Source organism: Colobus angolensis, unplaced genomic scaffold, assembly GCF_000951035.1.
Source record: "Colobus angolensis palliatus isolate OR3802 unplaced genomic scaffold, Cang.pa_1.0 Scaffold403, whole genome shotgun sequence".
Lineage (NCBI taxonomy): Eukaryota > Metazoa > Chordata > Mammalia > Primates > Cercopithecidae > Colobus > Colobus angolensis.
The window spans coordinates 595993-610521 of NW_012117411.1; the positions used below are offsets into that span (position 1 = coordinate 595993).

Consider the following 14529-nt stretch of genomic DNA (forward strand, 5'->3'; position numbering starts at 1 on the left):
AGGAAGGAAGGAAGGAAGGAAGGAAGGAAGGAAGGAAGGAAGGAAGGAAGGAAGGAAGGAGAATCAGCCGAGCATGTGGCATGTGCCTATAGTCCCAGGCACTCAGTAGCTGAAAAATCCCAGCTACTCAGAAGACTGAAGTGGGAAGACTGCTTGAGCCTGGGAGGTCGAGGCTGCAGTGAGCCATGATTACACCACCGCACTTCCGTGGGGTGACAGGGTAAGACCCTGTCTCAAAAAAAAGAAAGAAATGGACAAAGAAGAGCAAGACTAACTATGTCACACAAACCAAAAGATTTTTGTGTGAATATTCTTAATAAAATTAAAACATACTAAGTACAAATGGCCAAGCATAATGTCACACTCCTGTTGTCCCAGCTACTCAGGAGGTTGAGGCAGGAGGATTATTTGAGCCTACAGGTCAAGTCTAGTCTGGGCAAGATAGCAAAGTCCTTGTCTGGGAAAAAAACTCAAAACAACAACAACAAAAACAAATCAACCAAATAAATGAATACACAAACAAAACTGCATGAAGTCAAACAACGACAAAAAAAGCCACAACGTATCTGTGTTTACAGAGATTATACCTGTGACCAACTGCTCAGTTGAACTACTGATATTCTGATGTACTCAAAAAGACCTCTAATTATAACAAGTGTGTTTCACAGCATAGTGTGGTAGAAATGTTCTTCCTGGTCACACAAATAATATAGGAGGCACAGTAGGGATCTGAAGGTCCTGATGGCTTCTCTTATCTTTCTCAGTAGGATGCTTCTGTCCTCTGTGCCTCCTTGTAAGCCACTCAGTAGAAGTAACCCTTCAGTTGGGAAGGCCAATATCAAAAATTTTGATATTTTATATGAAATACATTTTTATAGATTCACATAAAAATTGTTATATTTTTCTGCATGGATTTATATTTGTCACTTTTATAGTTCACCTCACATAAGAAGTAAAACTGTTTAGTGATTCAATGAACACAAAAGTTACACAACATGTACTTTTATCCAAAAATATATGACTGGGTAGTATCTTCGGTTAAACATGTTGTGAGAAAGATTAGCAAGCTAATCAATCCACAGAAAATTACAAAGAACGCTTGTAAACTAATTTTCAACAGTTAAATATCATTGAAATAGATTTATGGTCTCCGAGAAGAACAACAGTAAGAGAGAAAACATTTAGACCGTCGTGTTCTATTAAACTAATTGGAAAAACAACTGTCATTTTTTTTTTATACTCATATAAACCAATTTAAAAAACAAAACACAAAACAAAAAAAAAACCCATGTAACACATTTGAAAAAGCAGTCATTTGTCTTCAACTGAACTATGCTAATCTGGGCACAGTGACTCGTGCCTGAAATCCCAACACTTTGGGAGGCAGAAACGGGCAGATAACTTGAGCCTCAGGGTTCAAGATCAGCCTGGGCAACATGGTGAAACCTTGTCTCTACAAAAAATAAAAAAAATTAGCCAGGTGGGGTGGTGCATGCCTGTGATCCCAGGTACTCAGGAGACTCAGATGGGAGGATCACCTGAGCCCAGGAGGTGGAGGCTGCAATAAGCTGAGATCGCACTCCAGCTGGGATAACAGAATGAGACCTTGTCTAAAAAAAAGAAAAAAAAAATTAACTACGCTGTGTGAGGAGTGTGAGGATAATAATTAATACCCATTCTACACTGGGTAGGTGTGAAGGGAGACACACCAGAAGCTAAGGGGTGGTAAGATGGATGAAGAAATAATGAGAAGAGCTAAGAGGATGGTTCCACAGTGCAGTGCTGACCCTAGAGCCTCTCCCTAAAAGGCAATAGAATACAAATGTAAGGTGATCTGAATTGTTTCTATTTCACTGCTTCTCCTGCATTCTGTCAAATGTTTTCTTTTCTTTTTTTTTTTTTTTTTTTTTTTTTTTTGAGACGGAGTCTCGCTCTGTTGCCCGGGCTGGAGTGCAATGGCACAGTCTCGGCTCACTGCAACCTCCGCCTCCTGGGTTCATGCCATTCTCTTGCCTCAGTCTCCCAAGTAGCTGCGACTACAGGCACCTGCCACCACACCTGGCTAATTTTTTGTATTTTTAGTAGAGATGGGGTTTCACTGTGTTAACCAGGATGGTCTCGATCTCCTGACCTCGTGATCAGCCCGCCTCAGCCTCCCAAAGTGCTAGGATTACAGGTGTGAGCCACCGCGCCCGGCCCTGTCAAATGTTTTCTGATTGCCTGACAGTGTAAGATACGTCCAACAATCTGCTGCGGGAGACCAAAATATGGCACCCCAAAACATGCCTCTTTGGCATAAGAATTGTTGAGCTAAAGGCAATTAAGAAGCAGGTACTGGAAAGCTCTCTGCCTTCCCTCTAATTGCCTAAAGGCAATGCATAGATTTACAAAAACAAAAAGAATCCTGCCTCTCTTATACCATCTAAGTACTAACAGGCCTGGCTTGCTTAGTTTCTGAGATCAAACAAGATCAGGCACATTCAGGGTGGTATGGTCACAGACCTGCCCCTTCTTCTACTAGGGAGAACAAAGGTTAACCACTGATGACAACTTTAAACGTTACAGGCCTGGAGATGGCACCAGAGGTATCCCTACCAACACTCTTTACCAACTAGCCTTTGTCTGCCAGTTATTTGCCTTCCTAGAAGTTGCCTCCCTTAGAGACTTCAAGTCCTCTTTGCTCATATCATTTTTCCAAAATTTACTGTTCTTTCTTGAAGATGCTACATAAGCTGGAATTCAAAGCCACCTCTTTGAGAATTTCTCATTCCCTAGGTATTAACATACCTCATGAATGTATGAAATACACATGTTAGTAAACTTCTCTTTTTCTCTTTTTAATTTGTCTTTTGATAAAGAGGACCATCCCAAATAAGAACTTAAGAGGGTTAAAGAAAAAATTACTTTCCTCCCTAACACTGTGAAGAGAGCTGTTACTGTGCTCTCTCCTAGAATGAGTGACAAAGGACAAATCAAAAAAGCTCAGGCTGTACTATAAATTGCTGTATTTATGCCTCCAAGAAACTGGTGCTACCTCTGTCCAGGCAAGATACTTTGGGAAGCAGCTGAAAGGTATGCTGGCAGCTCTGCAGTGGCCGCTGGACTACGGAGCTTTGGTGCTCATGATGGCAGAGATGAAGAACATTCGAATAGATGCCCTATGTACAGGGAATGATCAGTGGTAAACAGAAGAGACCCATGGACCTTCTAATTCAGCGGTTTCCAACTGAAAGATTCTCCCCCAGTCCCAAGGTGCAAGGCCCAGCAGCGTGCGTCAGCAAGATAGCAGAAGCAGGAAGAGAGCTGGCCGGAAGACACATACCCACACACCCCCTGAAGATGGAGCGGAAGACCTTCCAGGTACTATGTAGCTGTCACGTCAGACGGGGACACTTCCTTTTTACAGAGGACTATAAAACCCCTGCTCCAACCTCACTTGGGGCTGACGCCATTTTAGGCCTCGGCCTGTCTGCACCCAGGCGCTCTGTACAGCGTGTTCCTCCACACTGTCTTGTGTTATTTGTTTGCGCTCTCAGGGTTCGAACCGATACAAGACCCTTGCACCAACCCGATTGTGTACAATATTCTCCTGGTGAGCTGTATAAAGCCCAGGCCCCACCCTGGAGATCCTGATTGACTGAGTCAGGATGGACCAAAAGCTTCCTGTTTGTTTAAAGCCCAGCTATGTTAAAAGACCACTGTTTTTACCCAAAAGCCCTAGTCTTTTTTTTTCTTTTTGAGACGGAGTCTCTCTTTGTCGCCCAGGCTGGGGTGCAGTGGCTGGATCTCAGCTCACTGCAAGCTCCGCCTCCCGGGTTTACACCATTCTCCTGCCTCAGCCTCCTGAGTAGCTGGGACTACAGGCGCCCGCCACCTCGCCCGGCTAGTTTTTTGTATTTTTTAGTAGAGATAGGGTTTCACCGGGTTAGCCAGGATGGTCTCCATCTTCTGACCTCGTGATTCCCCCGTCTCGGCCTCCCAAAGTGCTGGGATTACAGGCTTGAGCCACCGTGCCCGGCCCAGCCCTAGTCTTAATTAATCAGAATTGCTGACTGTGTTTTATGATAGTCATGTATAACAGAAAACAGGCAATGTACGCTTGGTATCTTAGGGTCAAAGAGTTTTCCTCTCTTCCTCCCAACTACATGACAACACAAATGACAGAGTTTTTCCTTGGCAATAAATGAAAGCAACTTCTCAAGCAAGTCTTCCCAGATAAGATTATTAATGTGCCTTCTAATTTTAAAACTAAAGCAAAGTTAGAGTCATGAGCTCTTCTGATTAAAGGGCAATGGAAAGAGGAAGACTTCTGATACAACTGTTTCCAGAGTTTACCTAAAGAGGAGATAGATGATGTTTTCTTTTAAATATATTAATGTTCAAGCCCATGTTCACCTTACAAATAATTGAGTGTTGAGGACTATGCAACCAAATGATGTGATGGCTTTGTCAGCACATAAAGAATTTGGGTTTAGTTGAATGATACAACAGGAGACACATTTTTAAGCTATAGCCAATTCCATTGCCAATTTTGAAAAACAAGCCAATTCTTTCTTATTAGTCAGGATGATTGTAAAGCACTTCGTGCTATTTGTCTTTGCAGAAAAATAAAGATATCTGAAACAAATACCTTTGTTTTTAGGAAAGGTAAAATTATAGGGAAGAGTTTTTAGGAAGGTAAAATTCAATAAAAAAGAAATATAATACTCTTTAAAATTATAAATAATGTTCAGATCAGCTGCTGTTTCACATCTTCTGTACTATTACCAGATTAAGCAATTGGTGAAGTAAAGAAATGATTTTGATTGACTATTGATTTAAGAAAAACAGCCATGACTTTAAGTTCAGAAGACCTGAGACCTTAGAAATCTCAAAGTTCGTTTCAAGTAAAATCCTTAGAAAAAGGTCTATTGTATAACTAAACTGAGAAAAATACTTGCTTGAATCTCTCTCTAGAGAACTCATTAAGAATTTCACTAAAAAACGAGTTCCTTAGAGAAGTAACCAAAAGTAGGCAGAGATAGGATCTGGTCAACAGAAATAGGGAGCATGAAATGAGAAAGCCTGTATGTAGGCAGAATGCGTTCTGCTTATCATTCTGGGAATTTCTATTATTTGATCATTGGAAACACTGTATCTTTGACATTTCATGAGAAAAGAATCACTCTGATCTATATTCAGAAATTATTCTGACCTTTCTAACATCTTTTCATTAGGAAGGTATCTATAATAAGGAATGTTAAAGTAAACCTGGGCTCTTTATAAGTACTCTGAGTTGAAGCACGCAGTTTCTTAAAAAGGCAGAAAAGTCATAAATAAACCCAGAATAAGTACTAAAAATCCATGTAATTCAAGCTCTGCAAAAACAGTAAGTATAATAAATCATTCATGCATTTATTATCTTAAAGAGGTTTTCTTTTTTTCATGAAATTACATCTGTGAAGAGAAAATAAAAACTTGGGATCCCAGTTCACTCTACCAAAGGGAAAAAGATTAAGCTGAAAGCTGAGTCATGCAAGAAGCTGCCTTTCCTTTTGCTCCTAAGCAGAGAGCTACAGATAACAGGTTAAATATCTCCACAAGTAGTTACTCTATGTTCACCTTATTGTCTGTAAAGTGTTCATTTACTGAGCATGAGATGAATACATAATTGACTATTCCCCTACCTATTCCTTTTCTCTTGCAACATGTGGATCCAATAATGCGACCACCTTTCTCTTTCCCCTCCAGCCTGCGTTTCCCCTTTAAATATTGAAGTCTCAATATTCTCATCTTCGGAGAAAGGCACAGACCTGTTTCCTAGGTGCATATCCTTAACTTTGGCAAAATAAACTAAGTTGACTTGAGATCTGTTTCAGATACATTTTTGTTTACAAGCCAAAATCAAATTTGTCTTCCAATAGCTTTTACTGATGGACACAACAGCTTACTGATAGGTTCTTTATATTCATTATAACTTTAAAAAATGAAAATGATCTAAGGCATCATTAAACACTATTTATTAATTAGATAACTCATTCAACTATATTTTTTAAAGATCAGGTGCTTTCTTAACCTGGGAGCTACAGAGCTTCTTAACTGATAGGAAAATGTTAATGCTTATGAGAACAGGTACATTATTTTCTGTTGAAGTCTATCGTTTATATACTTTTAAAAAGAAATCTTTGGTACTGAAAAAGTTAGGAACCATTGCTTTAGACATGTGAAATACTTTTGTGAAATAAAAATTGCATATTGGATACCATACAAAGGGATGATACAGAAACTGGTGAAGTAAGGAAATGATTTTGATTGACTGTTAAGAAATGTGAAATACTTTTGTAAAATAAAAATTGCATATTGGGTACCATACAAAGGGATGATACAGAAACTGGTCAATTAAGGAAATGATTTTGATTGACTGTTGATTTAAGAAAGATAGCCATGACTCTAAGTTCAGAAGACTTTAGAAATCTCAAAGTTCATTTCAAGTAAAATCCTTAGAGGTATACTATATAACTAAACAACCTGGAAAAAATACTTCCTGGAATATTTTGAACATCAGTAGACTATACGTTCTGTCTACTGGCAAAGTCTTATCTTTGGAAAAGGCATTAACAAGGACTGCATCACTGATAACTCCTTTGTTAATGTTGAATTGTCTTACAACATATTAATAAATGGCGTGAAGGTAGGAATCTTTCATTCCTGTTTTATTCAATGATATGTTCCCAATGTCCAAATGAGTGTCTCGCCCTGAGAAGGACAGCAAGAATTGTTTGCTGAATAAATAAATGAATGAACGAATGAACATCAGCAATTCCACAAGAAGAGTATGAACTTTATAAAGCTCAACTGAAATAAAAAAAAAAGATGCAGTCTCTGTTTAACTTGTAGTCCAAAATGTCTACATGGAAATACTTGGGGGAAGATGCTATACATTTATCTGACAATTTTTATGTACTTTTAAAGCATGACAGTGTTTGCAAATGACGTTTCCCCAGAGACAGGGCTGAGAGCACAGTTCTTATTAGCACAGTGTAACATGAAACGACTCTATAAACATTTTTGATGCACTCAACACTTTGAGTACTCTCTCTTCTTAATAAGCACATCCTCACCACAGTGGAAAGATGATAGCAAAAATTAAGATAATAATGGCATGATCTCTTAATGCTTTCCCTCAACAACAATGTAAGACTTGTTTTACAAGCTTCCTCTAACTGCATCAGTCCCAAGCCTGTGTCAGGCACTCTCACAAGGTGCTGAGAACATCTAGATGATGAGTGGGCAAAGCCTTATCTTTGGAAAAGCAACTAACAAGAACTGCACCATTAATAATTCCTTTGTTAATGTTGAACCATCTTACAACACAAATGGCGTTGAATACCAAAGAAGTCCTTGTGAGGTGGGTTGTTATGTGTGACCATAGCTTATCCTGTAGGGAACTCAGGAAAGCGAAATAATTCTGAATACCTTATGGGTAGCAGACATAGGGCAAAGGAAGAAAGACAGAGATGATCCAAATCCTAGTGAAAAGAACATCAATCATCACTTTTGAAACACAGGAATAGGGGTAAAAGGACCTTCTGGTCACGTTCTAAAATCCTGCACTATTTAAGTAAAAAGAGACAAGTAGCTTGAATAATCAGAGCTTAGAGTGAAAGGGAAAGAGAAAGTCAGTTCTGAGTTCACTGACTCTGTGAGTTTTTGGTTTTCTGCAACTTGGAATTTCTGGCCACCTATTATTATAATAACACATTATAACGATGCAGTAATTTACAACTTCAAAAACAACTAGAATTGTATGGCTCTTAAAATGCTACAGAGAAAAAAGTAAATCACTTCTACCCTGGGTGCTCTCAGTATGAATAAAGCATTTCTTTGCTTGTTTTGTATTAATTTAGATCCTCCTTCTGGCTCATTGCATATTTAAAACCCTCCCATTATTGACATCACAGCATCTCTAAAGCAATTATTTGTGATTTTTTTTTTTTTTAATGTGACACAGAAGTGTGACCAAAGGGGGAGTAAACCACAAACCTGATTAACTCTGAAGTGACAACAATCCCACATTTCACGCACCTGCTGGAACAATCAAATGAGGGAGAAGAGCGAGGGCGGAAAGCAGGAGTGCCTTTCAACAGGGGGCCCGAGGGAAGGTCGCTGCGGGTCACTGACAGGCAGGCAGACACCCACAGAGAAATCTGTGCCAGCATGTCTAGACATGGCAGGAAATGCTCTGGGCCGTATGGAATAGCTGATATTGCCACAATCCAAGGAGGGTCTCTGAATGCCGTCTCCATCTATTTTTGTTCTCAAACAAAGTTGTACTCCCTGCACGTCTGGCCACTCAGACATTTTCCCTACATTATTGCTCTGCTTTGGAGCCGTCACATTTTTGAGCTGATTTTATAACATGAAACTACAAAAAGGTATCTATGCCCATAATTTTTGATGTTCAAAACAATATATGCTCCTAATTTACATAACAATATAGATGCTGAACTTCTGTGATCGTGCTATAAATTTTCAATGATGTATGAAATGAGAAATACTAGCATAGTGCAGGGAATTAAAAAGCCATATCTGCTGTCTTAACTGTATTATGTACTAGCATACATACACAAAAATATTAGCATTTTTTACTAGTCTGGGCCAAATAACAATTCTCCCCAACAATTCTTTCTGTAAACTCTTGAAAAACTTTCTTAGCAACTCAGTCTTTTCTAAAGAAGCACAGTTCTTTCATTTCCTTTGAAAACTGAAAAGGCTATTAGATTGTATCAGCCTCACCCATTGGAAGCTATGATGGTAACTTCTTAGATTTTCCTTGTGACACAAAATTCTCAATTTTCTCATTCTTTTCCACCTATGATGTTTCAGTCTCCAACCTTATCACCTGCTTCTGATCCCTATTTGCTAAGCACGTCTAGCAAAAGCTAACCTGGGAGTCTGGATGCACCAGCAATTTCAGATGTCTCCCGTTGGCACGGCCCTCACTGCACTCAGCAATTCTATGAGCACTCATTTACTCCCTATCACACTTTTCTTTTTCACACTTATTTACATATTTTAAACATTTATTTATTTATTCATTTAGAATTGATAAATAGAAACGGCCTGGGTGCAGTGGCTCACACCTGTTATCCTAGCACTTTGGGAGGCCGAGGTGGGAGGATCACGAGGTCAGAAAATCGAGACCATCCTGGCTAACACAGTGAAATCCCATCTGTACTAAAATTATAAAAAATTAGCCGAGCATGGTTGCACATGCCTGTAGTCCCAGCTACTTGGAGGCTAAGGCAGGAGAATCACTTGGACCCAGGAGGCAGAGGTTGCAGTGAGCCGAGATCACACCACTGCACTCCAGCCTGGGCAATAAAGTGAGGCTCCGTCTTTAAAAAAAAAAATAAAAAAATCCAGAATTGATAAATAAAAATTGTATATATTTATCAATTCTAAATAAAACATGTTGTTTTTAAATACGTATACATTGTAGAATGGCTAAATGAAGCTAACCTACTGTGAGGTAAAACACATGATTTACCTCACATTTTTTGTTTGTTTGTTTGTTTGTTTTTTGGTGATGAAAACAGTTAAAATCTACTCCCTCAGCAATGTGCACGTATATAATACATTGCTATTAAACATAACCACCATGTTGTACAATAGCTCTCTTGGACTTATTCCTTCTATCTAACTGAAATTTTGTATCCTCTTTTTCCAAAATTCCCTCCCCTAAGCCCTAGTAATTCCCTTTCTTCTCTCCACTACTATGAGTTCAATTTTTTTTATACTCTGCATGTCAGTGAGATCATGCACTATTTGTCTCTCTGTGCCTGGCTTATTTCACTTAACATAATGTCTTCCAGGTACATCCATGTTGTCCCAAATGACAGAGTTTCCTTCTTTTTAAGGCTGAATAGTATTCCAAAGTGTGTATCTACCACATTTTCTTTATCCATTCATCTGTTGATGGACACTTAGGTAGACTCCACATCTTGGCTATTGTCAATAGTGCTGCAGTCAACATGGAAGTGCAGGTATCTCTTGGACACACTGGTTTCATTTCTTTAGATGCATGCCCAGGGGTTGGATTGCTGCATCCCTATCACACATTTGCTTCACATCTGCTTACCTTCCTCCTACAACTCACTTTCAGTCCTCAGCTCTCTCTGTCCTCTCTTTTGCTCTCCAATGGCAGTTGGTCTTGTTTCCTCCTTTACTTAAAAAAAGATCAAGGCCACAGACCCAGTCTCTTGATTCCATCTCAGCGTTTTACACCCATTTCACTTCCCTCATCTTCCACATTAATAAAAGAAGCGCCCTTCCTCTTTTTCAAAGTAGATTCCTTCACTTGTGTCTGGATTGCTTCTGCCGTTGCTTCAGGATTCACCTTTAAACCTCTACAAACGCTCAAAGGACCTCATACAGCTGGCATACAACACTTCACTTACTCCTCCCACACTTTCATAGTGAGTGAATGAACTAGCAAATGGGTAGAGGTGATGTGCATTCTTACAACTGGAATTCCCTCACCTTTGGGAGGATAAACCTATATGTATTCAGAATTTCTAGGAAGATGGTACTGATTTTGCCTGTAAGGCAAAAATCCTTTAAGGATTTAAGTATACAAGGTATTTTCTCTCACAGAATCTTTATTAATCTTCTAAAAGCTGCCTATTTTAAGTCTGAGTCAAGGCTCATGCGGAATATTATTATAATGTATGTATGATATAACACTGAATGTCCTAGACCATTAGGAAAACATTCCTCTTAAGTTTTGTCAAATACATTATGAAAAACATAACTGTCAGTTCATATAACGAGTATATTGTTCTAGGCAGAACGGAATTCAGACCATCATCTATGGGGCTAGTGACTAAACCAATCCAATGTTCTTTAAAGAGATTGGAAAAAAAAATGTCTTTTCTCATTGCTTTATGGCCTACATACAGAAAACATTAATAAATTTTAAGCAGGTAATTCATTAGCTATATATATACTATATGCTAGAAGTTCAACCAAGAGCTCATATACCTATCACAGGGAATTCATAACCAAGAAATTTTGTCTTACTTTCTCCACATACTTTCTTATATTTTCTCCTTTTTGCTTTTTCTTTCTCTTTGTTCTGCCATTGCTGAAGTATTTTAAAGCAAATCTTATACCTCTGACTCCATTTTACCTGTTTACTAGTAGGTCTCTAAATATTACATAACTATAATACCATATACGTAAAAAAATAAACAGTTCCTTGGAACATATTTCTTTAAGGCTTCAAGAGCAACCAACACATATTATTTCTGGTTAAGTATATTTCCTATATTATTTTTTAAAAATAATCATTCTAATAACTAAGATTTACTGACCAATTATCAGGTGGAAAGTATTACACTAAATTTAATCCTCCAATAACCCCATAGGGAAAGCATTATTATTATCTCTACTTATCAGACAAGTTAACAGCCCTGAGAGACATGAATTAACTTGCCAAAGCTGATGTAGCTACTAAATGACAAAGCCAGGACTTGAACTCTTGCCATCTGACTCCAGCACAAGATGACAGACAGGTATGTGTCCTGGGGATGAAGAGATATCCAGATGTATCTCAGACTTCAGTATGAATCCATATTTCCATATTAAAAAAAATTTATACCTCACCAATTGCATTCATTACTTTCCTTAAATGATAGAATGGAATGACATACGAAATAGAAGGTAATTGTAGCCAATATAAAATTTATATGGAAAGGAACTATTTCAAGAAAAACGGAGAGTTTAATGGCGTGATGTTAGGAAAAATACCTAGCTTCAGAAAAGTATGTGAATAAGTCACAAGCAGACAGTAAACCTCATCTGTACTTAATTACTAGGATAAGACTTTTTGTATTTAATCATCGGGATAACACTTTTTCCAGAAGTATTACCCTGCTGCTATTTTCTCAAATAAAAGCTCATGCCAGCAGCTCACATGCATGAGCAGCCCTATGCCAGCTGAGTACCAACTGGCGGCACTCAGGTCCTATTAAATATATTCTCTGATGAGAATGCAATACATTAATAGATTAGTCCCAAGACTAATTTACAACTTTAACTAATGAAGGCTTAGAGTACATCAGTAAACAAAGTAATGAAAGTTATAAGGGAGGTAGTCAACCAGTAAACAGCGTTGTTTTCACTGGTCCATAAAATTTACTGTCTGTTGTAGATTAATTGACATATGCCAAAACAGCAGAGATAAGAATTAATGTACACATCCGTAGCTGCACAACCTATGGAAAGCATGAACAAACACCATGACTCTATCACCACGTAGTACAGAAGCCAATTTTAAATGCAAGCTAAAGGAGACACAGTAACAAATAATGCTAAGTAGTTTGCTTTTATGTAACAAAAACTCATATGCCCAATCCTACACCTCAGTTTATGCACGACTACATTCTTTTGTCTCTTCCTTTCTCTGGCCCATGGCTAATCTCCCCACCTGCAAACTCAAATCTGTTTCCTGATGCCTCCTAAGGGACCTTGGGTGATCAGTGATTTCCCTCTCCCTCACTACTGGATCTTTCCTGTCAATTCTTAACGAGGTCAAGTCCCTCCTACTCTAGTTTCCTAAAACCACAAACCCTCAACAGACCCCTTATTACACAATGGTGAGTAAAAATAGGTTGATGAAAAATATAGAATCTTACAGATATTGTATATGATGAGTATGGGTGAAGAGCAGTGATTTAGAATACAGATTCCTACATAAACTGCCATGTTAGAATACCAGCTCCACCACATATCAGCTGTATGACCTTGGGCAAGTTATTAAAAAAAAAAAAAAAAAAAAAAAAAAACCTCTCTGTGCCTCAGTTTCCCCATTTATAAAAACATGGATATTAGTAGTATCTACCTTATAGAGTGTTACAAGGGCTAATTAAATTAATATTTCTTAAAGAGCTCAGAATGGTGCCTGGAATATAATAAGCATTACATAAGTGTTAAATGAATGTAATAAAATTACAGATGATTTGCAGAGAAATGATTCCCTCCCTTTCCCAGCAATACCCTTGAGGGCTGGGGAAATCATAAACTTTCAACCAGATAAATATGCTCTAAGAACAATTGGCTCATGTAAAAATCTGGAAAACTCATTTTATAAAACTAATAATTATCTTTTATAGAGAGAAACTGTGTCAAGACTGTATACATCTCAAATAAAAGTATGTGATTTCTGCTGCTCCAATGTGGCTGTGCCTTCAGGAGACTCTGGGCTGGTGATGTGACATAAACAAGTGAGGAAGGTAAACTGGAAAAGAGGCCTGGAGTAGGTGTGTTTGAGCAGGAGGCCATTGGAATGGGCCTGAATCTTTAGTCACTGCGAGAGGTGTCCAAAACACACTTTGCAGGCTTAACATACTGGGCCACCTTCAGGGATATTCAGTAATTGTTTTGAGACAAAATTAGTGGGCTTTCTAAATATGGTCCAGCTTCACTGACAAGTTCTTATCAGGAAACGCACTCTTGCTGGTACTGAGGAGATACTACGTGCTTCACAATTCTACTGAATGAACGAGAAAGGGAGTACTTTTACAGGCTGGCTCATTTTGTATTGGACACATCTAAGTACTTAATCTAAGATTTTGATCACTAGCATAAAGAATTGATGCCACTTTGCTTTTTTTTTTTTTAGAATTATTATTTTTATGTACAAAAAACTCAACAGTGCACATTTAGCCCAGTTTAGTGGTGGGTTCTTTAGCCTTTGCCTTTTCCAGCTTGGGAATGTGAGCCAAAGATTTTAGACCCAGGATGTTTCCTCCCCAGTGATGGCAGATGTCATCATACCTGTCATTGTAATTGGTCCTGATAGCTTCCACTGGCTTAGCCAAAGCTCCTTTGTCTTCTGAGCTAACCTGTGTGGAAGCAACAGTGGTGCAGGTCTTCCTGTGGACTAGACATTCCAGTCTTGCCTTCCCCTTGATAACGCAGTTAGGGACCCTCATTTTATGACACAGGGCAGGTAGGAAGACAGTCAGCTCAATGGGATCCATGTCATCTGCAGTCACCATCAGTTGAGCCTTCTTGCTCTCCACCAAGGTGGTGACAGTGTTAATCCTGCTCAAAGAACAGGTAGTCTCTTAGAGGGCACATCCCCTTTGCCACAGCTTTCTTCTCAGCCTGGGCCAACAGCCTCTTCTCTTGCTTTGTCTTTGGTCTGTACTTGTGGGCCAGCTTATGCAGCTGAGTAGCTGTCAGGTGGTCCAAGGCCTGAGTGAACTGGTTAATTGCAGGAGGCACTTTCAGCCACTTATGGGGGATGGCTCTTTGCCACCGCAACCTGATATAGCGGGGCCATTTCATAAAGCCAGGGAGGTGCCTTTTGGGCTGGATGTCCTGTCTAATGCCAACATTCTTAGGCCTTTTCTCAAACAGGGGATGTATCACTTTCTTGGCCTCCTCTTCTTCAAGACAGCAGGGGTCAGGGACACCTTCTTCTTCTTGGCCTTCTTTCCTTTCCACATCATGGGTAGCTAGAGGAGCCACTTTGCTATTCTT

The 14529-nt window shown here is 39.0% G+C and overlaps 1 protein-coding gene and 1 pseudogene across 1 annotated transcript in view; both read right to left on the minus strand.

The window, feature by feature from the left end:
- Positions 1-14529, minus strand: part of DOCK4 (dedicator of cytokinesis 4) — a 477639-nt gene that overhangs the window by 232176 nt on the left and 230934 nt on the right. The window lies entirely within an intron of this gene.
- On the minus strand, positions 13704-14495 carry LOC105521661 (annotated as a pseudogene).